The sequence below is a fragment of the Microcebus murinus genome, chromosome 17 (assembly GCF_040939455.1).
Source record: "Microcebus murinus isolate Inina chromosome 17, M.murinus_Inina_mat1.0, whole genome shotgun sequence".
Lineage (NCBI taxonomy): Eukaryota > Metazoa > Chordata > Mammalia > Primates > Cheirogaleidae > Microcebus > Microcebus murinus.
In genome coordinates this window covers 22,405,599-22,428,173 of record NC_134120.1, presented here as the reverse complement: position 1 = coordinate 22,428,173, position 22,575 = coordinate 22,405,599, and positions in this window count along the sequence as shown.

Genomic DNA, 22,575 nt, shown 5'->3' with positions numbered 1-22,575 from the left:
CTGCTACCTGGAAGATTGCCAGTGCTGTGGCAGAAGGAAAAGAGATACAGCGAACTCCATTCTACCTCCTAAAGCTTCTGCTTGAGGACCCACTCGCATTTCAATTCTGAGAGGCATGCACTCACATCTCACCGGCCAAAACAAGTCACAGGACTGTTTCAGAAATCAGCAGGATGGGGAGTCTATAATGCTTCTACAGGGCAGGGCAAGGACTGGAACTCAGAACAGGACAGTAAATATTTTGAATAATAATGTAATCTATTAGACTCCTTTCTCTCATACTCCAAATTCTGTCTCCTCCAGAAAACCTGTCTTAGATTATGTCAGGATTTCTCCTGAGGCTTGGTCCCCTTAACCAAGACACGGAGGTGAAGGAAGTGAATTCTGGATCTGGATGAGGAGCCACAAACTCCCTAAAAGTGAAAAGGGAGCAACTTTACCTGCATGGGAGAAAATGAGGGAGAAAATAGATTTGTCCCTTAGATTTAGCTCTGATTTGCCCAAAATCAAGCCTGCAGTTAGGGGATGCTCATTCTCAGTTCCTTTTTCCACATCTCCTCCTCTGACTTTGCAAAACAAAGGCATCCTCTCAGTCCTGAATAGTAGGATGGTGCTTTGCCTGGGGAGTCAAAGCCACCTGGACACCACTCGCAAGGACTCTTACAAATTTGGTGTTGAGAAAGCCAGTGGTTCTAAAGAAGGTGCCACAATTTATTTCGCACTTTGGGTTATTTCTAATTTTGTGCTATCAACAAAATTGAACCAGGCCCTAATCCAGTGGTCAGCTGACAGATTATTAAAAATAATCTTTATGCAATTTTTGGCAACTCATAAGAATCACTATGTGATTTTTGGCAACTCTGAATTCAAAGAATTGAGAGATGCTATTCTAACAAAACTTTCCTTCCCATCTATTTATTTATGTAAACAAAATTTCTCAGCACTTATGTCTATAACAAAAATGGGAATCGATTTTTGAAGTTTTACAATAATACCATATGGGATAATAATTCAGAATCATTTATATTTAGACCACTGGAAATTTTTTAAATGTATTAACTTATATACATATTTTTGTTGTAGAAAAATAGTATAGGGTGGTTATTTAAATGGTTTCTAGCACAAAAATGTGTAGGATAAAATTCGGTGGGAAAAGTGGAATGAAATTTCACTTTTCAAGAAAAAAAGACTTGTTAAAAAACTTGTTTATTTTTTTAAATGAGCAATGGAGGGTATCAAATTGCTATCAGAGTCCACTGCATTCATTTAAAACGGTGATATAACAGTTTTAAGTGATTATATCTCTATGCCAGAAGTTACATCTTTTTCAACTATTGAAATCTATACAAAAAATTCTAGTTATTAACTTAAAAATGCGTGGAGACACACAAGATCTTTCAAAATTCCTTTTGAGAGTATGAGCAAGAAAGCCCAAAGCCCCTGGGGTAGAGGACGGCCACTTGCACGACTCTGAAGATTAGGACTTTATTAGGAATTCAGGATTTAAAATGGTGTTAATAGCCTCGATGCCGTGGAACACTTTCAGTCTGCCAGTTTATTCTGCGCTCATCTGCGAGTCTCTCTTGGGGCAAGACAGAGCTATTTTTCACCTGTTCCAAGTTAGCACTCGGGCTGTGTGGCTTAAGCGGTGCCTTCTGTTACTACAGGTATGGGGGAGTCCCCGGTGCAGTCCCCAACCTGGACTTCTGCGTAATCTCTCTTCCTCAGGTGGAGGTGGGTGGCGAGGCCTGTGGAAGGCCTGTCTCGTGAGGATGGCAGAAGATAATCGGGGCTATTTGGGTTAGGAAGGAAAAGACTCTGGGGACTGAGGAATAGGGGGACTGGGGGTCCTCAACAAGGAAGATGGGGACATCATCAATTTTTTTTTTTGAGACAGAGTCTCACTTTGTTGCCTGGGCTAGAGTGCCGTGGCATCAGCCTAGCTCACAGCAACCTCAAACTCCTGGGCTCAAGCAATCCTCCTGCCTCAGCCTCCCTAGTAGCTTGGACTACAGGCATGTGCCACCATGCCCAGCTAATTTTTTCTGTATATTTTTAGCTGTCCTCTTGGAGGCAAGGACCCTCAAAGACCCTCAACTCCCCTATGACTTGTCCTACGCACGGGCTTCGCCCTGGAAAATTCCAGCTATAGCTCCGAGAAGAATGCAGTCCATGACGTGCTGACCACGGAATGCTCCAGGGAGTGCTGACTGCAATTGTTCCCGACCACCTGCCAGGTTGGAGATGAGTAACCAGTCACAAACAGCTTCGATACCGATAAGACGCTGATTGGGGCTGATTAACCCAGACCCAAGCCTCACATCGTCACCCCACTCTATTTTTCTGTTTCTACTTCTTTGTTTCTGTATGCTTATAAAACCTACTATGAATCCAAGTAAAGTAGACCTTGACAACCCTTTGCTTGGTCTCGTTCCTTTCTCTCACCCATCTCTTTCAGGCACGGTCCCCCTTGACCCCACGAGTAACAGAAGGTCCCGTGGGCCGGGACACTGTCCAATTAATTTCTTTCTATTTTTGGTAGAGACAGGGTCTCGCTCTTGCTCAGGCTGGTTTCGAACTCCAGAGCTCAAACGATCCACCCACCTCGGCCTCCCAGAGTGCTAGCATTACAGGCATGAGCCACTGCACCTGGTCCATAAATATTTTTAAATGCTTGAAAATCTGGCATATGTAAGAGAGATTAGGCTGGTTCTGCTTGATAGAGGCCAGGCCCAGACCACGGGGAAAAAGTTTCAGGGTGATAGATGTTGAACAACTACGAGGAATAACTACAGCATTCAAATGAGAAAAGCTATTCAAAAGAGGACCAGGCATCTTGTGAAGAAGTGAGCTTGCTGTTGCTAAAGGAATATAAGCAGAGGCCGGATTATCACTGTCAAGGATGCTAAAGGAATATAAGCAGAGGCCGGATTATCACTGTCAAGGATGCTGTAGATTCTGCTGCTGGGTGGGCGGTTGGGCTGAACCACCGCTGGGAGTCAGTGGTTGTGCCCTGGTGGGGCACCCTCCCTACACTCAGCTATGTCGGGCTGTTGTCACAAATGCCACATGATAACCTGGAGGGAAGAAAACTCCCATTTTAGGCTGGGTGAGGTGGCTCATGCCTGTAATCCCAGCACTTTGAAAGACCAAGGCAGGCAGACTGCTTGAGGCCAGGAGTTTGAGACCAACCTGGGCAACAAAGCAAGACCTTGTATCTACAAAAAAATTTAAATATTAGCTTTGTGTGGTGGCTTGTGCCTGTAAACCCGACTCCTTGGGAGGCTGAGGCAGGAGGATCACTTGAGCCCAGGTTTTCGAGGCTGCAGTGAGCTATGATCGCACCACTGCTCTCCAGCCTGGGCAACAGAGTGAGACCCTGTCTCTAAAAAGCAAACAAACAAACAAACCCAGCTCCTATCTGAAAAGTTGCGCCGTGGAGGGTTTGATGCCAGTCCTTTACAACTCAGTAAGGCTATAACTCACGTGTTCCCTTCCGTGGGGCATTTCACGCGAAGCTTGCCTTTCATCCTGAATGCAATGAGTGGCTTTGCTTCCTAGTAGGCACCTGACTCTGCTGCATACAGGTGGAGGGTTGGCTTCTTTGCTTGGGAGAAGAGGGAGGAAAAAGGGTGCAGTTTACGTTTCCCCAAAACCTCCAAATCTCTGTTCATAGAAGCTGTTCGCAAAACTAAAAGGCTGTAGCATAAATAATTGTAAGGACCCCCTGCCCCTAGAATAGAATGGAAAGCCTATTGGAGCTTGGACGGAGAGGAGGGAGGAGAAAAATGAGGTGGTGTGGGTCACAGGAAACGCAAATGGCACTGCCTGCGTCCCCACAGTCCACACACAACACTGCAGTGTTCTGAGCCCCCAGGCTCCCAGCCGTCCCCCGAACGTGCTCTCTCTGAAGAAGCGACAGGATCCCTTTTTCCAGAGCGGTGCGAAGACCGCCGCACACTTTATCCCCAGAGTCTTGCGCCCTCTGCTGGACACTCCCCACCAGCTAGTTTTATTTTCGCTTTTTCTCTCATTTTCAATATTCCGTAATTCCTTGGTCTTTGAAAGTCATAACCCGGAAAGGCCAACCCACTCATTTTACAGATGAGAAAACAGAGGCTTAGAGAGGAGGCGGGACCCACCGAAAGCCACGTGGCTGCTTTTGGCTGGGACATTTCTGGGAATAACCGAGAAGAGGATAGGAGCTCTCGAGACTTGCTGGAGTAGCAGAGAATTTCACTCACAACCTCTCCCCACCTGCCTGGCTCAGAAAGCTACCCTTCATATCACCTGGTAATAAATTAAAAAAGTAACCAATAAACAGAAATCTTGCTGTGGGCCTCAAGTTTCAACCTGATTCTAGGTGAGAGACTTTCTTACATCCTGAGATGAAGCGAGAGGGAGTCAGAGACAGAGGCTGGGCTTAGGATGGTTCTCGGAGCTTGTGATTAACTGCATAACCCTGTACGTACATTAATAAAACCTGCCTAGAATATGTCCTCTGTTTCCACATCCTACTCAGCCATTAGGGCAGGGGTCCCAACCTATGGTGAGTTGTATAATTATTTCATTATATATTACAACGTAATAATAATAGAAATAAGGTGCACACAATAAATGTAATGCACTTGAATCATTCCTAAACCATCCTCCCCAGCCCCCATCCTTGGAAAAATTGTCTTCCATGAAACCCTCCCTGGTGCCAAAAAGGTTGGGGACTGTTGCTTTCGGGCAGTGAATCTCAGTCTTAGCAACAAACTGGAATCACCTGGGAATCACTTAAAAAATGCTGATCGCTGTGTCTCAACCCAGAGGCTCCCACTTAACTGTCTGGAGTGTGGTCTTTAAACACTCCCCCGTGATTCTAAGAGCCACGGTAAGAACCCTGCTTTAGGGCCTACTCTGCACCCACCTTCTTTGAAAAGCCTTCCCACAATACATGGATATATGTTTCTGTTCTATTTGGTACCTGAGACGTACAATGTCTGTAGAGTACTTTGTAATACTTCCGTACACTCAGAAAGTTGAGCTCTAGTCCTAGGGGTGGCCCAGTAACACGCTGTCAAGAATTTCCATTGCAGGGTGCTCAGCTGGCATTTCAGGAAAGGCCACACTCTACATGTAGCCACAAGTCCTTCTGCCATCACACCTTGATCCGTCACCAGGCCTCGGCTCATTAGCAAACTGAATGTCGAAATGAGTTTTTATTGGTGAAATTGGTGACTGGTGAAATAGCAGGATGAATGTTAGGAGTAGGCTCTCTTTGGTGAAATTAGAGGTCGAATTTGGTCAAGATTTGGGGGTTAGCTAGAGACACTCCCCATCCTTGCCAGAACAAGCCAGGACAAGAATCCAGAGTGTCCTATAACTGGCATCATTAGGGAGGGTGCCCAATGGTGGATCCCAATTTGGCCTCGTGTCCAGCCGATGGCTGGGAAGGACTTCTGAGTCTGCCATGCTGAGTGAAAGCATGAAATCCTGCCTCTGAAATGCTGCAAAGAATGACCCTTTCAGACAGGTGAGCCTCAAGTGGCCTTGCCTTACAGGCGTGACCAGAGCCCCTAAAAGGTGAGAGTGCTGAGACCTCATCAAGCTCACAAAGCTGGTTGTACGGCCCTCCGCACTACTTGCTGCTGAAGGCTTGTTTATTTTATTTATTTATTTATTTATATTTTAGAGACAGAGTCTTGCTTTGTTGCCTAGGCTACAGTGCTGTGGCGTCAGCCTAGCTCACAGCAACCTCCAACTCCTGGGCTCAAGCAATCCTTCTGCCTCAGCCTCCTGAGTAGCTGGGACTACAGGCATGTGCCACCATGCCCGGCTAATTTTTTCCATATATATTAGTTGGCCAATTAATTTCTTTCTATTTATAGTAGAGACTGGGTCTCGCTCTTGCTCAGGCTGGTTTCGAACTCCTGACCTCGAGCAATCTGCCCACTTTGGCCTCCCAGAGTGCTAGGATTACAGGCGTGAGCCACCACACCCGGCCTGAAGGTTTGTTTAATAAGTGCCAGAACATGGAGTAGCTCAACTGCTTTTTTCATAACCTATAGCTGCCACTTCAAGCTTCTTGGGCAACTGTTATCTACCAAAAAGAGCCTAAGTGTGGCATATAAACCTAAATCATTTTCTAAGCCGTGTCTATGTGACTCTTTTAAACAAATATTAACCAAGACATTATTTATGAAACACCCACTATATTTCAGGCACTCTACGAGGCACTAGAGATTTAGAGATAAATAAAATGTATTGGGGCACCCAGGCCTACTAACACCAGCTGCCTACTTCACTTTTCCACATGTATGTCTAAGGGTATCTCTGATTTAACATGCCTGAAATAAAAGTCTTGATTTTCACCCCACATGTGTGTTCTTCCCAAAATCACGTCCACATTGACAGAGGGTATCACCATCTATATCAAGCCAAAATCCTACATGTTATCTTTGATTCTTCCATTTCCCGTAACACTCAGTTGTAATCTATCAGCAAGGCCTAATGCCTCCATCTCCAAAACACACCCAAAATCTTGCCACCTTTCCGCCACCACCTGCCCCAGCCATCTCCTGTGGACCACTGCAGAAGGCTGCTGAGTTAACTCTTTACTGTATGATACTAAAACAGAATTTAGTATAATTTTACTGACTTTAACGAAGACAGCTCGTCAATAATATTTTCAAAATCTACTTCTAGAAAAAGTTCACCACTAAATAAATACCTTAAAACATGTCTATAGGGCCACACATTTTTCTTTCGGCCTCGGGTTCTAACATGGCTCAGCATACCACCATCAGATCCTGTCTTTACTTAAATTTTTGATATTGCATGCCTCATGATTTTTTTGCATTAATTTTGATTTTTTAAAATATTATTGATCTTGGCCAGGCATGGTGGCTCACGCCTGTAATCCTAGCACTCTGGGAGGCCAAGGCGGGCGGATCACTCAAGGTCAGGAGTTCGAGACCAGCCCGAGCAAGAGCAAGACCCCCATCTCTACTAAAAATATAAAGAAATTAATTGGGCAACTAAAAATATATAGAAAAACTTAGCCAGGCATGATGGCGCATGCCTGTAGTCCCAGCTACTTGGGAGGCTGAGGTAGGAGGATCGCTTGAGCCCAGGAGTTTGAGGTTGCTGTGAGCTAGGTTGATGCCATGGCACTTTAGCCTGGGCAACAGAGTGAGACTCTGTCTCAAATATTAAAAAAATAAAATATTGATCTTGTTGACTGAGTTTTTTGGTGCCCATTTTGCATGTGGGGCTGGTGCTTCACTAACCTTCCCCTCTTCCTGGCCCTGTGACCCTCGAGGCTGTGGCTTCTCATCTTTCTAGCTTCATCAGAATAGCACCTCATCAGGCCTTCTCTGGTCGCCTTATCTATGATTGTGCCCTCTCCATTTCTCTGTCATTGTATCACTTCACATTCTGAAATGACCTTACTTATATCTTGTCATTTCCTGTCTACCCTTCCACCCAACTCAAGCATAAGCTCCATGAAAGCGGAGACCTTGTCTGCCTGCTCACTGCTGAACCCCCAGACCATAGAAGAGTGTCCCTCACGTGCTCAATGCTCTGTAAGTGTCGGTTGCTTTGACCCTCTGCGTGGGGACTGAAATGCCAGTACCATTACGGACACACAGGTGAGGTTTCTCCCCATGTAGTTCATTGCCAAGCGCTCCTCCGTGGCTGGGGATCCAAAGGCTGCATGGACTCACAGAGACAAGTCCAGATAGAATGTTAAAGCAGAAGGAAGCCTTTAGCTCTTTCCAATTTGACTGATTTCACAAGAGCTACTTACAGAGTGCAGTCAAGTTGCTCTCATGTCAAAGTGCAGAAAATACTAGTTTGCATGTTCAAACTTTGCATAATGCAAATTAGCTTTGGAGCTTATGAAGAAATACCTTGGCCTGTGGCTCTAGTCTGTCCTGAGAAAATGATTCATTCTTTTTTGGTGGTGATTTGTGATTCTAGGTATCCATTATTAAAATATGAACAACCCCTAAAGGGAAAATACTTTAACAGAGTTGCCAGACATTAATGTTTTTGTTTTAATGTGTGTGTGCTTCTGAGTATTGTGTTGCTTTCCTGTACCTGCCTGGTCATAACTCTCCATTCTCCCCAGGCTGAGTATTCCTAGAGTGTGACCCTCACCCTCTGAACACCTCTTAACTCCAAGCATTTCATTGGCCAGGATTTCTCCTTCCTGTTCCCTAAATCAGCAGCCCCCAATATTTTTGGCACCAGGGACCAGTTTCATAGAAGATAATTTTTCCACAGATTGGTGTGGGGAGGGGGGATGGTTTCAGGATGATGATTCAAGTGCATCACAATTTATTGTGTGCTTTATTTCTATAATTATTACATTGTAATAGATCAGGAGTCCTCAAACTACGGCCCGTGGGCCACATGCGGGTGTTTTTGCCCATTTGTTTTTTTACTTCAAAATAAGATATGTGCAGTGTGCATAGGAATTTGTTCATAGTATTTTTTAAACTATAGTCCAGTCCTCCAATGGTCTGAGGGACAGTGAACTGGCCCCCTGTTTAAAAAGTTTGAGGACCCCTGTAATAGATAATGAAATAATTATACAACTCACCATAATGCAGAATTAGTGGAAGCCCTTAGCTTGTTTTCCTGCAACTAGACAGTCCCATCTCAGAGTGATGGGAGACAGTGACACCCGAAGTGTGTCACCCAAAGTTCAGGGGTCTTTGTGGTTGGGAAGTAATGCTCAAACTCTTTTGAAAGCTAAGAGAGGTGGTCATGCACCAGCTGGGAGAAAGAAGTCCCTGGCTCAGTCTCTTTCAAAATCTTTGCTAGTGTTTGAAACATGTCAAAAATCCCAGTGTTCGGCCGGGCGCGGTGGCTCACGCCTGTAATCCTAGCACTTTGGGAGGCCGAGGCGGGCGGATTGCTCAAGGTCAGGAGTTCGAAACCAGCCTGAGCGAGACCCCGTCTCTACCAAAAATAGAAATAAATTAATTGACCAACTAAAAATATATATACAAAAAATTAGCCGGGCATGGTGGCGCATGCCTGTAGTCCCAGCTACTCGGGAGGCTGAGGCAGTAGGATCGCTGAGCCTCGGAGATTGAGGTTGCTGTGAGCCAGGCTGACGCCACGGCACTCACTCTAGCCTGGGCAACAAAGTGAGACTCTGTCTCAAAAAAAAAAAAAAAAAAAAAAAAAAAATCCCAGTGTTCACTCATCATCCCCCTAATTCCAGTTTGGCTTTGAATGCAGCCACTTTACCTGCCTACTTGAACATAGCTGTCATTTTCCCCTGAAGTGACAGACTGAGTTTGTTGAGCAGGTTGAATATGTCACACAAGTAACCAAGTTTTGAGACCCATTCTGTGTCACTGAAATGTGCTGCCAGTGGTGACTATTTTTCTAAAAGAAATCTCTGGAGTGGCTCTCGTAACTCAAAAACCGAAGTGTGTTGCTTATGCCCAGTCTACTCTGTAATCTCGTTTTGGTTGTTGTCATTGCAGAAAACTCTGCTTCACAAAGGTAGGATGTTGGAAATGAAAGCAGGCTTTTCAGTGCTTTTGTGGCAATCTCAGGGTATTCCTCCTTGAATGGAATCCAGAACATATGGAGATTTGAAGTTGTCTCAAACGTACTTCTAAGGCCACTGTCATTTGTGATCTCAAGCAGTCGATCCTCTTCTAGCATGGATAAAGTCGATTCACCTGGCTTATTCATAAACGGGTCATGGATCCGTTCCTTCCCAGTTCAGGGGTCTTTGTGGTTGGGAAGTAATGCTCAAACTCTCTTGAAAGCTGAGATAGGTAATCATGCACCAGCTGAGAGAAAGAACACTCAGTCTCTTTCAAAATCTCTGCTAACGTTTGAAACATGTCAAAAATCCCGATGTTCACTCATCGCCCCCATAATTCCAGTTTGGCTTTTGATGCAGCCACTTTATTTGCTGATTTGAACACAGTTGTCATCCCCCCCCCCAAAGTGACAGATTTTGTTGGGCGGGTTGAATATGTCACACAAGTAACCAAGTTTTGAGACCCACTCTGTGCCCCTGAAATGTGCTGCCAGTGGTGACTATTTTTCTAAAAGAAATCTCTGGAGCAGCTCTTGTAACTCATAAACTCAGGCCAGTGATCTACCTTTAGAAAGCCATCTCACTTCCGTGTGTAAGAGAAGACACACGTGCTCTGCATCTATCTGTCTCCTCACAGAGCTGCACGAACAGACGTGAGTTAGGGGCATGTACTTTAATGTGGTTGATAATTTTAATCACATCTTGCAAAACGTTGTTTAGTTAGGTGACATTTTTCGGCTAGCCAGCATTTCTCTATGGATGACACAGTGCTTAGACTCACATTCAGAAGTGACTCAAGCAATGAAACCAGAAAGCCGTCCAGTCATGACAGCCACTCTGTCCGTGCATATGCCGACACAGATGACCAACTCAGTTTTCCTGACATGTAATCATTCAAAGACTTGAATAGTTCTGCGGTTGTCGTGTTGGTTGGCAACAAAAGTGCACGTAACATATCCTCGTGCACATCCTCCGGAAAAATATATCACTCAAAAACAAGCATTGTTGCCTTGTTATGAATATCGGTAGACTTGTCAACCTGGATTGTGTACCACAGTGACTCATTAATTCTAACAATTGTGCCTCAGTATCCTCTGATATTCCATCAATTTGTCTAGTGATGGTGCTAGCAAAAAGAGGAACACGTGCCACCTGCAGCCTCTCCTAAAAGCTCTCGGCAAGTGTCCTTAGCCGCAGGCAGGACCAACTCTTCACCAGTAGTAAAGGGCCTCTTACCTTTAGCAACTCGGTCAGCCACTAAGAATGATGCTGTCAGTACAGACACATTTGATGAAGTGGTGGCCTTCAATAATTGCTTCTGTTTTTCATGTTCATGTTTTTTTTTTTTCTTTTGAAAAACTCCAAAGGCTTGTCTTAATGCAGGGTGCTCGGTCTCCAGGTGGCGAAGCAGTTTTGAAGGTTTCATGGCGTTGTTGGGTAGCCGGTCGCCACATATTATGCAAAGCAGGCTTGGAGAATGTGAATCACTGTTGCAGTGAACCCGTAATTTAAGCCGGACTCTTGGTATTTTCTTTTAAATACAGCTTTCATCTTGTTGGCAATCTCAGAGTCTTCTGCTGCCTCATCATTGGGTCTTTCCCCCGTTCAAGGAAGCTCTCCAGTGACGTTGTTTTACTCATTTTTGCTAGGGTTAGCTTGTGGGCTTACCAAAACTGTGACTGAGACAAGTGCGCAGTGCGGGAAGTGGTAAATAAAATAATGGGTGGGCCACACATGGACTAAAATAAGTGTCGGATTCTGACTTAAAGCCTGCCACCAGATGCAGCTTAATTGTCACTTGCCACTCACTAATAGGGTTTTGATATGAGTCTGCAAGCAATTGATTTATTATGGTCTCTCTGGAGTCAAACCTCTCTGCTAGTGATAATCTGTATTTGCAGCTGCTCCCCAGCGCTAGCATCACCGCCCCAGATCATCAGGCATTAGATTCTCATAAGGAGTGCGCAACCTAGATCCCTCCCGTGTGCGGTTTACAGTAGGGTTTGAGCTCCTATGAGAATCTAATGCCACTACGATCTGACAGGAGGCGGAGCTCAGGCAGTGATGCAGCAATGGGGAGGGGCTATAAATACAAATGAAGCTTTGCTCACTCACCCACCACTCACCTCCTGCTGTGCAGCCCAGTTCCTAGCAGGGACCAGTCCGTGGCCCAGGGGTTGGAGAAAGCAGCCCTAGATCACCCTGTGCACAAAGCCTTGGAGGCCTTCCATCTATTCAGTGTGCAAGCCAAAGTCCTTGCAATGGCCTCAGCTCCTACAGCCCCCTCCTCCTCACCTCCACTCTAGCCCTCTGGCCCTCTTTGCTGTTCCTTGAACACCTGGGGTCGGGCTGGCTTCCATGCCTCTGTCCTGCTGTTCCCAAAGTTTTCACCCTCTCACCTCTGCAGGGCTCTTCTCGGCCAGGCCTTCCTTGCCTGCCTCATTTAAATTGCACTCCAGATCCTGTTGCCTTCATTTTCTTCCATGCCATCATCACAGTCTAGCGGATTACGTATTTATTTATTTTTTCCCTCCACTTGCTAAAATGTAAGCTGTTTTATTCTCTAATGTTTGGGGACTTCCTCCACATAAGCCTGGTTCTTTCCAAGCATGAAGGGTGGTCTGGGTGATGTCTTGGTTTCCCAGAGCTGCCATAAGCAAAGAGCCACAAACTGAGTGGCTTAAAATCACAGAAATGTATTCTCTCATTCTGTCCTGGAGGCTAGAAGACAAAAATCAAGGTGTCGGCAGGGCCGTGCTCTGTCTCACACACGCAGGGGATAATCTGTCTTTGCTCCTTCCAGCTTCTGGTGGTCTGCCCACTACACATGGCCGCCCTGGGCTCCTCCATGCAGCACTTCCCTCCCACCTGTCATCACATGGTGCTCACCTCTTGCATACCTGTGTCTCTCTGTCTCTCCTCCTTTTTTTTTTTTTTTTTTTTTTTTTTTTTTTTGAGACAGAGTCTCACTCTGTTACCCAGGCTAGAGTGAGTGCCGTGGCCACAGCCTAGCTCACAGCAACCTCAAATTCCTGGGCTCAAGAGATCCTCCTGCCTCAGCCTCCCGAGTAGCTGGTACTACAGACATGCACCACCATGCCCGGCTAATTTTATATATATATATATATTAGTTGGCCAATTAATCTCTTTCTATCTAAGTAGAGACAGGGTCTCGCTCTTGCTCAGGCTGGTTTCGAACTCCTGACCTCAAGCGATCTGCCCGCCTCAGCCTCCCAGAGTGCTAGGATTACAGGCGTGAGCCACCTCGCCCAGCCTCTCCTCCTCTTTTTATAAGGACACCAGTCATACTGGAGTCAGAGCCCACCCTCCTCCAGGAGGGCCTCATCTTAACTATTTATATCCGTAATGAAGCTGGGTGTGGTGGCTCACACCTGTAATCCTAGCACTTCAGAGGCTGAGATAGGAGGATCCCTTGAGGCCAGGAATTTGAGAGCAGCCTGAGCAACATAGTGAGACCCCATCTCTTCTAAAAATAGAAAAAATTAGTCAGGCCTGGTGGTGTGTGCCTGTAGTCCCAGCTACTTGGGAGGCTGAGGCAGGAGGACTGCTTGAGCCCAGGAGTTTTAGGAGCTATGATGGCACCAGTGCACTCTAGCCCCGGGGCGACAGAGTGAGATCTTGTCTCAAAAAATTTAATGAATTAATTAATTAAAAATAAAATTTTAAAAGTTAAAAAGAAAATGTATATTGCAATGATCCTGTTTCCAAATAGGATCACACATCTTTTTGGTGATATGCAATCCATTCTATAAACAGGTGACATCTAAGGGTGTTCTTGTCCAGTGGCAGTTCTGTCCCATCAAGACAAAGACATGGGCCAGAGCTGCTACTGTTTATAAGACACACAGTCGTCCTTCCTTTTCTAATCCACTTGTTCAGCAAACATTTATAGAGCCGGTATTTGCTAAGCACTAGGGATAAAAAGGTGACATGCAGGCCTCCTACCCCCAGGGAGCTCCCAGGCTAGTGAGGAAAAGCAAATGACAACACAGCTCCGTGGTGAGTCCTGCAGGAGCCCAGACAGCCAGAGTTGAGAGGCCATCTATAAGCAACCACCTGCTGGCGCTTCCAATAATATTTACATCCTCAGCTGTGGCAGCCTTCGAGTGTGGGGAGGCATATCATTTAGGGTTTCATTTTTATGCTCTAGCTAAAAGTTTATGGTCTACTTCTATTTCAACATGTGTTACTCCATAAATTAGGCTGAAAAATTCTCACACGCATAAGTTGTCATTGGATTCAAGCGCTTTGCCATTCCTGCTCCAGCTGGTCTTAAAGCTAATTCCACACGTGGTGGGAGAAGTAACTGTCCAGCTCCTGGCTCCCTGCTCCCCAAACTTCAGGAACCACCCACCACCAGCAATGCTGGCCCCCGGAGCTGCAGCCAGTGTTAAGGCCAAGGTCACTTAGTGGGGTCCCACTCGGTCCTGATGCCCACCTTCCCTTGAACTTATAATCCCCAGTAATTGGAGTCCTGCTTTATTTCTTATAACCAAACCTCTGTTGGTGTGGTCATGGTAACTGAGTCCTTCTCTTGTCCCCAGTGTGCTTAACTTTATCCAATTCCCAATGTCATATCTAGGTTTCCTTGGGACCAGACTCAGCCTTCCTCATCCCAGTATTCCCATCACCTCTGATCCCATCTGTAAGCCCAGGTTTCATGATTTTGTCCCAATATGTGCAGCAGATTCTCCCTGACGCCCCGACCTGCCTCTATCTTGCTACCAGGTTCCCAGTGCTGTGATCTGCTCACCTGTCAGGATTCCTGTTCACCACTGCTGGTCCATTCCCAGACTTCCTGGAAGGACCTGCTCAGCTCTGGGGTCAGGGGTCCTTAATCAGCGTCCCAGGTGAACTAAGGCAGCACTGTGAACTGTCACTGTTGCACCACCAAATTGTGACTTAGAATGTAAAACTTATTTTTGTTACCACTGAAGATACATACTTTTAAGAACGAGATGCCACTGCTTTGACTGGGAGGAAAGAAATGGGGTAACTTGTTTGCTAGAACATTCCAGGTGTGCAGTGTGGACAGTGCAATCAAGCACTCTCCGCATTTCCTGGTGACCAAGTGAACAGTGTGCTAGCCTGGGCGTGCAGAAAAGAGGGGTCGTGAGGCTGCAGCAGTGGCCGTACTGGAATCCTCACCAACTTGCCTAGTGATGTTTTATGTCTATTATTAATCCCTTCAGATGCGTCGACAAATATTCTGATATTTAACGTGTGACTTGAAATCTACACAAAAAAGTTCAAGAAAGATGAAGGGGTTTATAGGCTTGCCTTCCTATAACCAAGCCCTGAGCCAGGGGTCCTCAAACTTTTTAAACAGGGGGCTAGTTCGCTGTCCCTCAGGACTATATGAACAAATTCCTATGCACACTGCACATATCTTATTTTGAAGTAAAAAAAACAAACGGGCAAAAACACCCGCATGTAGCCCACGGGCCGTAGTTTGAGGACGCCTATCCTGAGCCATTGATCAGCCCCTTCTCTCTGAAGCTAATCAGTAACGTGGACTGGGATACCATGGGGTGTTTGGCAATCAGTACTAGAAATAGAAATGCACAGTCCCTTTGACCCAGAAATTCCAGTTTAGGAATTTCTTTCATGATAGACTCATAAATGTATACAGACAAATGGACTCACAGCAGCATGATTTAAAATGACAAAAGCTTGGAAACCACCTAAACGTCCATCTACAGGAGTCTCCTGGGGGCACGAAGCTCTAAGGACATTTGTCCATGGAGATATTGGCCCAAACCTGGGTCGTGGCAACATCAGAGATTAGTTGGCCAGGCCATTTTCTGGTGAGTGCAGGGCATTGTACACAGGGACTGAGACAGGCTAGTTTGAGGTCAGAAAAGAGAGAGGAGAGCTAGCTGGGGGTGGAAGGAGGGTGGGCACTATGTGTCCTTGTGGGAGAAAAAGCATGAGAGATATGTGTCCAGGCTGGGACATGCCCCTTGGGCAGCCAGGAGTATTTTTAAGTGCTGGACTGGGAGGAGAGACTAATGTCGTAAGTTTGCAGAGAGGGGAGCAGAGTTCTGAAGGTGGACACAGGAAATGACAGAGACTAAACTTGATTTTTTTCCTCATTGTAACTTGGGTGGCTTGGAAAACTTCTCTTTCAGGAAAGGTAATGGAAGACGCCCCCCTCTGACCGCGTAGACGCCTGTATGTACACTCCATCTCAGCCAAAAGGCCGAGAAGCCACCAGAGACACCTACCTGTATTTACCACACATTGTTGGGAAAGCACATTTCAATCCGAGCAATTTCCTCCCTTGCCTTTTTACTGCACATAAATTTCTCCAGTTCTTGGCCCCAGACTTGGAATTTGATTTGTAGCATTTACCATGAAATGATTTGTCGTTCTGTGTAATTGCCCTAAATCCTTGCCTGGATTTATTTTCTCCTCCTCGGCTCTCCACAAATCACTCTGAGCCACCTCCAGCACCTCTGATCTGACTCTGCAGTTAGTCCCTGGAGAAAAGAGACAGTGTGCCCACAGCCTGGTCCCGACAGAGAGGCCTCAAGGGCCGGGTCCTGCAGGGGCGGAGCGAGGTGCCTCAGTTTCCAATGTAGGGGGAGGCCTATGCCTGCATGTACATCGGGGCATGATTAGTGCCATGCTAAGTTCACACACACACACACACACACACACACACACACCCCTGGGCCAGCCGAGCACAGACAGACCACTGTGTTAGAAAACAATGTACTTCTTCCTGGTCTCACTCAGGCTGTAGCTATAAATATAGTGAGTGGAAGTGTTGAATTCATTCATTAACGTAGGATTCTTCTTTCTCCCTCTCTTCTCCTGTGCCTCCTCTTCTTCCACCTGCATGAGGACCATCAGCATCAGTCACAGCCCAGCCTGTGCATGGGCTTCATTTGGAATCCACACCTACATTTTCACATGAGGAACCCCAACAAAAGGGGATTTTTATTTTTTTGCTTTTGCTTCTTGATTGAACTACTTATTCTTTCCAAGTGATTTAAGAGATTATAAGTCATGTGGTTCACATTTTTCTGCAAACTAAAAAAAAAAAAAAGTTTCCAAAAGCACAGCTTAAAGTAGTGCTGGATTTGGAGCCAGGTGACCTAAGTTCAAATCTTGACCTTCCTAATTGCCGCCTGCCCTGAGGCCAGGGACTTAGTTACTCTGGTCCTGGGTTCCTTCCTTTGTAAATTTTGTTTAATGATTCCTGCCTACACGAGAATGGAGAAACAAATTGTGGTGTACTCGCACAATGAAATACTACCCAGCAATAACAAAAAAATGAACTACTGAAATATGCAGCAATACGGATGAATCACATAGACTTTATGTCGTGTAAAAGACACCAGACACAGAAGGCTGTATTCTGTATGAACCCACTTAGGTGATGTTCCAGAGCAAGCAAAGCTAATGGACGGCGTTAGAAGTCGTTAGAAGTCAGAATAGTGGTTACATCTGAGGGGCAACCACGGAGCAGGAGAGAAGCTTCTGGGTCACTGGAAATGTCCATGGCTGGACATGGCGGGGTTATCCAGGAGCAAACACTCAAAACTTCCCCAAGCTGTGCACTTCATACATTTTAACCACATGTATGTTATACCTCAATTTAAAAAAGAAACATCCCCATATAACACCCATAGCTATGGTGAGGACCAAGTAAAACGAGACATGCTTGCACAACACCAAACACATGTGCATTGTTATTATTAAGTAATAATAATGGCATTAGAAAGACGTTAGATCCTTGAGGAAAAAAGCTGTATTGTTCTTCTAGACCAGAACTGACATAACTCGCAATAGAAACTGAGCACTTCTGGGAAATTACACGATCTCATGGGAAGGGTCTGATATGTATTACAGTCTGTAACATTTCTGTTGGTGAGTTACAGCACTACTGGGCATTGTTGAGTGCTAACACTGTGCTGTATCGTCTCATTGAATTTTGTAACAATCAAGGCAGGGTTGTCCCTGCTGCCCGCGGTCCTTTGACCTCTTGACTGGCCTTGGAAGCCACAGCGGCTCTACAGGCACCCTGTTGCCTGTTACTGATGGTGCACCATCTTCTTCCTAGAGTTGATAGTCTAGATGATTATGTCTAATAATGTAAGCAATACAGGCAAGACTGTGCCTGAGTGAGAGAGGGGGTAAGGCAGTGTGGTCATGAATTGTGCCTAAGGTGGGGTGACAGTTACTGACATTCTGCAGGCAATTAATTCCTCTTGAAATCTGGTAGGGTTTAGGAGATTTTCATTATTCTCATTCATAAAATGGATTTTTTAGTCTTTCCCAGAAAGCTCTGACCTCCCCAACATAGATTCTCTAATCAAGTCAAGGCCACTGCTCACTGTGACCTGCCACCAACACTCAACTCCAAATGCCTCTTCCCTCTTTAGCCCATCTACGATCCACACAGCCCCGTAAGTCCAGCTCAAGTGCCACCTTTTCTTAGAAGACTTTCTTGATGGCAAGCAAGCCTCTCCCTTTTCCAAAAAACCCAAGCAGCAGTGGGGTAGCTCCAGACACGGGACTTGGATAGTACCAGCCTCCACCAAGTCAGCAAAAGCTCCTCCTGCAAAGCCACTGCAAATAAACATACAACCTAAACAAACCAGTGTGCTGCTATTCAAATGCAGCCTCAAGACACACTCCCTTAACCCTGTCTTCCAACCAGATGTTTCCATTAAACCCAGGCTACATAGAAATTCTGGAGCCTTCTTAGCACAGCATTAAGTCTGTTCCATGCACTTGATTATATGTTACCTTGTACTCCTCTCAATTATTTCTTATCTCTAGGTCTTGATTGTCAATAAGATTATAAATTCCTCCAGGCAGAAATTATATCATTCTTATTTTGTATGTCCCATAGAGTTTAGCACAGTGCTTAACACAGCTGAGATAGCACTAGTTACTAAAAATTTTTGAGATGCTCTGCTAAAAATGTACTATACTTTATAAATTCAGCATTTTACTCATTATTTGTGGTAGTAATGCTGATAACCATAATGATATTAGTGTTCCTATAATTGCATTTGTTATTGATTTCTCCAGCTGTTAAGTTTTAATTTATAAAAAGCCAATTGGACTTTAAACTGCACCACTGCTATTTTCCAAGGTAATATTGTACTTTTTCATTACATCTTAAAAAACTGTACTCAGCACATTTTGTAGGCTCATGAAATAAACTGCTCAAAACCAACACTGGCATCTGTAGCAGGCATATCAATAAACATGTTTTATTTCCAATCATACTCCTCTCCAGTTTGGAAATAAGTTATTTCCCATTCTGTTCAAATAGCAATTGCAGTTTATCCACACACTGGATAATTAGTGTTTCCATTGTCTTCCTCAAGTTAACAGCTTTCAGGGGAAGGTTAGCACAGGTTCACACAATTCTTATCCAAATACCTTGGGGCCAAATGTGTTTTGGAATTCTGAATTTTTTGGATTTTGGAAAGGTACTATGATGTCCAGGCCATAGATTTTTATAACACTCCCAGCCAGAGCTAGGGCAGTGCCCCGTTATCAAAAACAGTCATATTAATAGTTCTATAGTAAAATATAGTGGGATAATTGTAAGCAGCTTTACTCCTATTCAGGTCAAACGTTGCTGCTAAATAAGGTCTGGCATCAAACTTTCTGGTTTCAGAGCTTGTTAGATTTTGCAGTTACAGGTGAGGGCTGGGCTGTGCCTGGCTCTCTTGTATGGTGCTCAAGGAACAGGGTTGGCCATGGGGTTTCTCAGGGATCCCACCAGGATCATTCATCTTTCAATCATTTGGGAATTACAATACAATGCAGTAAGCATTTGTTGAGGGCTTCTGTGTGCCAGGCACTGTTCTAGGTGCTGTAAGAGATTTAAAGGAGAATAAATCAAGTCTCTATATTCTTGGGCTGCCTTAACAAAGGCCAGGTGGCATAAAAAGAAGATATTTATTTTCTCACAGTTCTGAAGGCTGGAAGTCCAAGATCAAGGTGTGGGCAGGGTTGATTGCCAGGGAGGCCTCTCTTTCACCTTCTTGCTTTGTCTTCACTTGTAGACTCTTTGGGCCTGGAGGGGGTGGAGGAGGGGGTGGAGGAGGGAGAGAGAGCAAGTGCATGCTCTGGTTTCTCCTCCTCTTCTTATAGGACACCAGCGCTTTTGAGCCCATTAAGCCTTAATTACCTCCCTAAAGGCCACATCTCCAAATACAGTCCCATTTTAGCCCATAGCAGGCTCTTTCCTTCAAATAACTCATAGTCTAGCAGTGGGCGCGTCAGATCACAGCTCATCTGATAGAAAGGAGAAAGGAAGAGCTGGGGTGAACAGGGAGCCCCCAGGATGCCGGGGAGACAGTGAGCAGATGACCTTTGAGTTGAGCTCTCAGTAAAGGCCAGGTGAGACGTCTGCAGGGGGATGTGGAGGGAGGGGCACAACGTCCTGAAGCAACACTCTGATGATGGCACGGAAGTAGGGGGAGGAGAGGAGGTATGTTTGGGGACCAGGGACTGCCAGTTCAGCATAGCTGGAGACTGGGTGCTCAGAGTATTATACCAATGAGCTAAACCTGGCCCTTGTGTATTGGCCCTGAAGTTGTTTATTTCTTGACTGCAGCCTGAGACCCATTATCTCAAAAGCCAACTGGCACCAAACGCAAACGTTTGCACATCCAATTATCTTTAAAATAGCTCAAACACAGGCAAATTTTTAGCCATGTAGAGCCTGTAGTCTTTGCATACCCCGCGAAACCTCACCCACAGCTGTCACCTATTGATAAAGTAGGGCCTGGCAGTAGTAAGGCCCCCAAGCTGCTATGACTCCCAGAGCCGGGAACCCAGAGAGTCCCCAGGGAGCTGCTGAGTGACACCTGGATGTGTGAGCCCCCTCCCTGGTCCCCTGTCTCCGGGAGCTCCTGTGGCCTCTTCCACTTCTGGATGGCCGCCCCCCTCCCATCTCCACAAGCTCCAAGGGCTTGCGTGGGGTTCAGGTCTTCTGCTCATTGAGTAAAGGTCCCTCCTTTGATGACAGGGTCCCCTCTGCCTCTCTTCTGGGAGCTCAAGGGACTTGGAGGCGATCTCGGTGACCACAAGGTGGCAGTAGCAGACACACAAGCTTAATTGCGCTTTGGGCAGGGTTGCCTAGGAGCGGAGGCCTCTGGCAACAGGAGGCTTTCCCCACCGCCTCCTTAAGCCTCCTCACCTGGTGCGGGGAGGGCAGTGCCCCTGGGGACAGCTCTTAGCCAAAGGGGGCAAGAAGGGGGAGGTTGGCCGGGCACGGTGGCTCACGCCTGTAATCCTAGCACTCTGGGAGGCCAAGGCGGGCAGATCGCTTGAGGTCAGGGGTTCAAAACCAGCCTGAGCAAGAGCAAAACCCCGTCTCTACTATAAAAATATAAAGAAATTAATTGGCCTACTAATATATATAGAAAAACTTAGCCGGGCATGGTGGCGCATGCCTGTAGTTCCAGCTACTCAGGAGGCTGAGGCAGGAGGATCGCTTGAGCCCAGGAGATTGAGGTTGCTGTGAGCTAGGCTGACGCCACAGCACTCACTCTAGCCTGGGCAGCAAAGCCAGACTCTGTCTCAAAAAAAAAAAAAAGGGTGGGGGGGGAGGTTAATGCCCCAGCCTCCAATCTGGTGCGCTACAAATCTGAGAGGCTTCCTACACAGTCCCGCAGAAGGTCCCCAAGAGGAGCTAGACCAGCTGTCCGCAGTGGGGGCCACTCTATAACGCGTCCTGTACTGTCCTCTGCCCACGCTCCTACCTCCGTGCTCCCGCCTCCCGGGTCACCTACCGAATCGTCTGACCGCACCCACGTCCTCACACCTCGGGCTCTGGTTTCGGGAGAACCAAACCCAAGACGGTTTCTCATCTGTAAAGCGAAGGATTTGGACTAGACACCCTCTCGGCCTCCTTCCAGCTCTAGGAGCACCTCGATTTTTAGGCAAGAAAAGTGAATCCCACACAATCCAACCCAAAGTCACACGCAGCTGGTTAATGACACACAAGGCAAGAACCTGGCCTGAAACAGCGTCATTATGTCAGTTTCCCCTGATCTCTATCTACAAAGTCATTTCACATAAAAGTCCCACGTGTCAGTGCTTGGAAGCACTAAGCTAATAACCCTCAGCCTCTGTCCAAAATACGCATCTTAGAACTTTATCGAAAAGAACTGACATTTGGAGGCAGCTTAGGCTCTCAGGGCCCTTGTCCAGCCATCAGCTTCACGGGAGGCATAAATGAAATCACATCTTTTTATTGTTCCCTGCACTAAGTGTGATAAAATACTCCTTTCCAGTTATCTCAGGGGCTTTTCTGTATAGGATGCTATTCTTTTTATTAGATGAAGTTCTCATCTATATTCTGAGAGGCTGTTTGCCCTGTTTATATAAGGTAATCAAAATATCAGAAGGATAGTTTATAGAGTGAAAAATATGCATGCCCACGTGTAATTTATGGAATGCGCACGCACTGCTGTACTTGATGGATTTGCACTGAATTGTTATGTTAGCAAGCATAACGGCTTGGACAGAGACCACAAAGTGGTGGAAATGGAGTGAAAATGCTAACAGCCTAAAAAAGCAAGCTTTAAAAGGTGCATTGATTGATTAAGAGTACTTTGATAACAAATTATTTTAATAGATTTTGGTAAGAAATCATGAGGGTATGTGATGGAAAAACTGTCATGCTGAACCAAGAGATAGATTTCTCTGGGCTTCTGTGTCTTCATTTGCAAAATAATGAAACGGACTAAAGCATTTGTAATGGGTTTTTAACCTCTACAAATCTACAACTCATTGATTGTACCTGTGCTGCCTGTTGTAGAGAGGCGGTAAAGCAGAGTGGCTAAAAGCATAGACTCTGTAATCAGACTGGGTTCAAATAGCAGCACCACTCCTTAGTAAGTGGAGTATTTTCCAATACCAACAACCAACTCTCCCATTCTCCACTGAGATGAATCTTCAATAAGTTAATTCAACCCTATACTAACTACGTGGAGTTAGCACAGACTCCACAG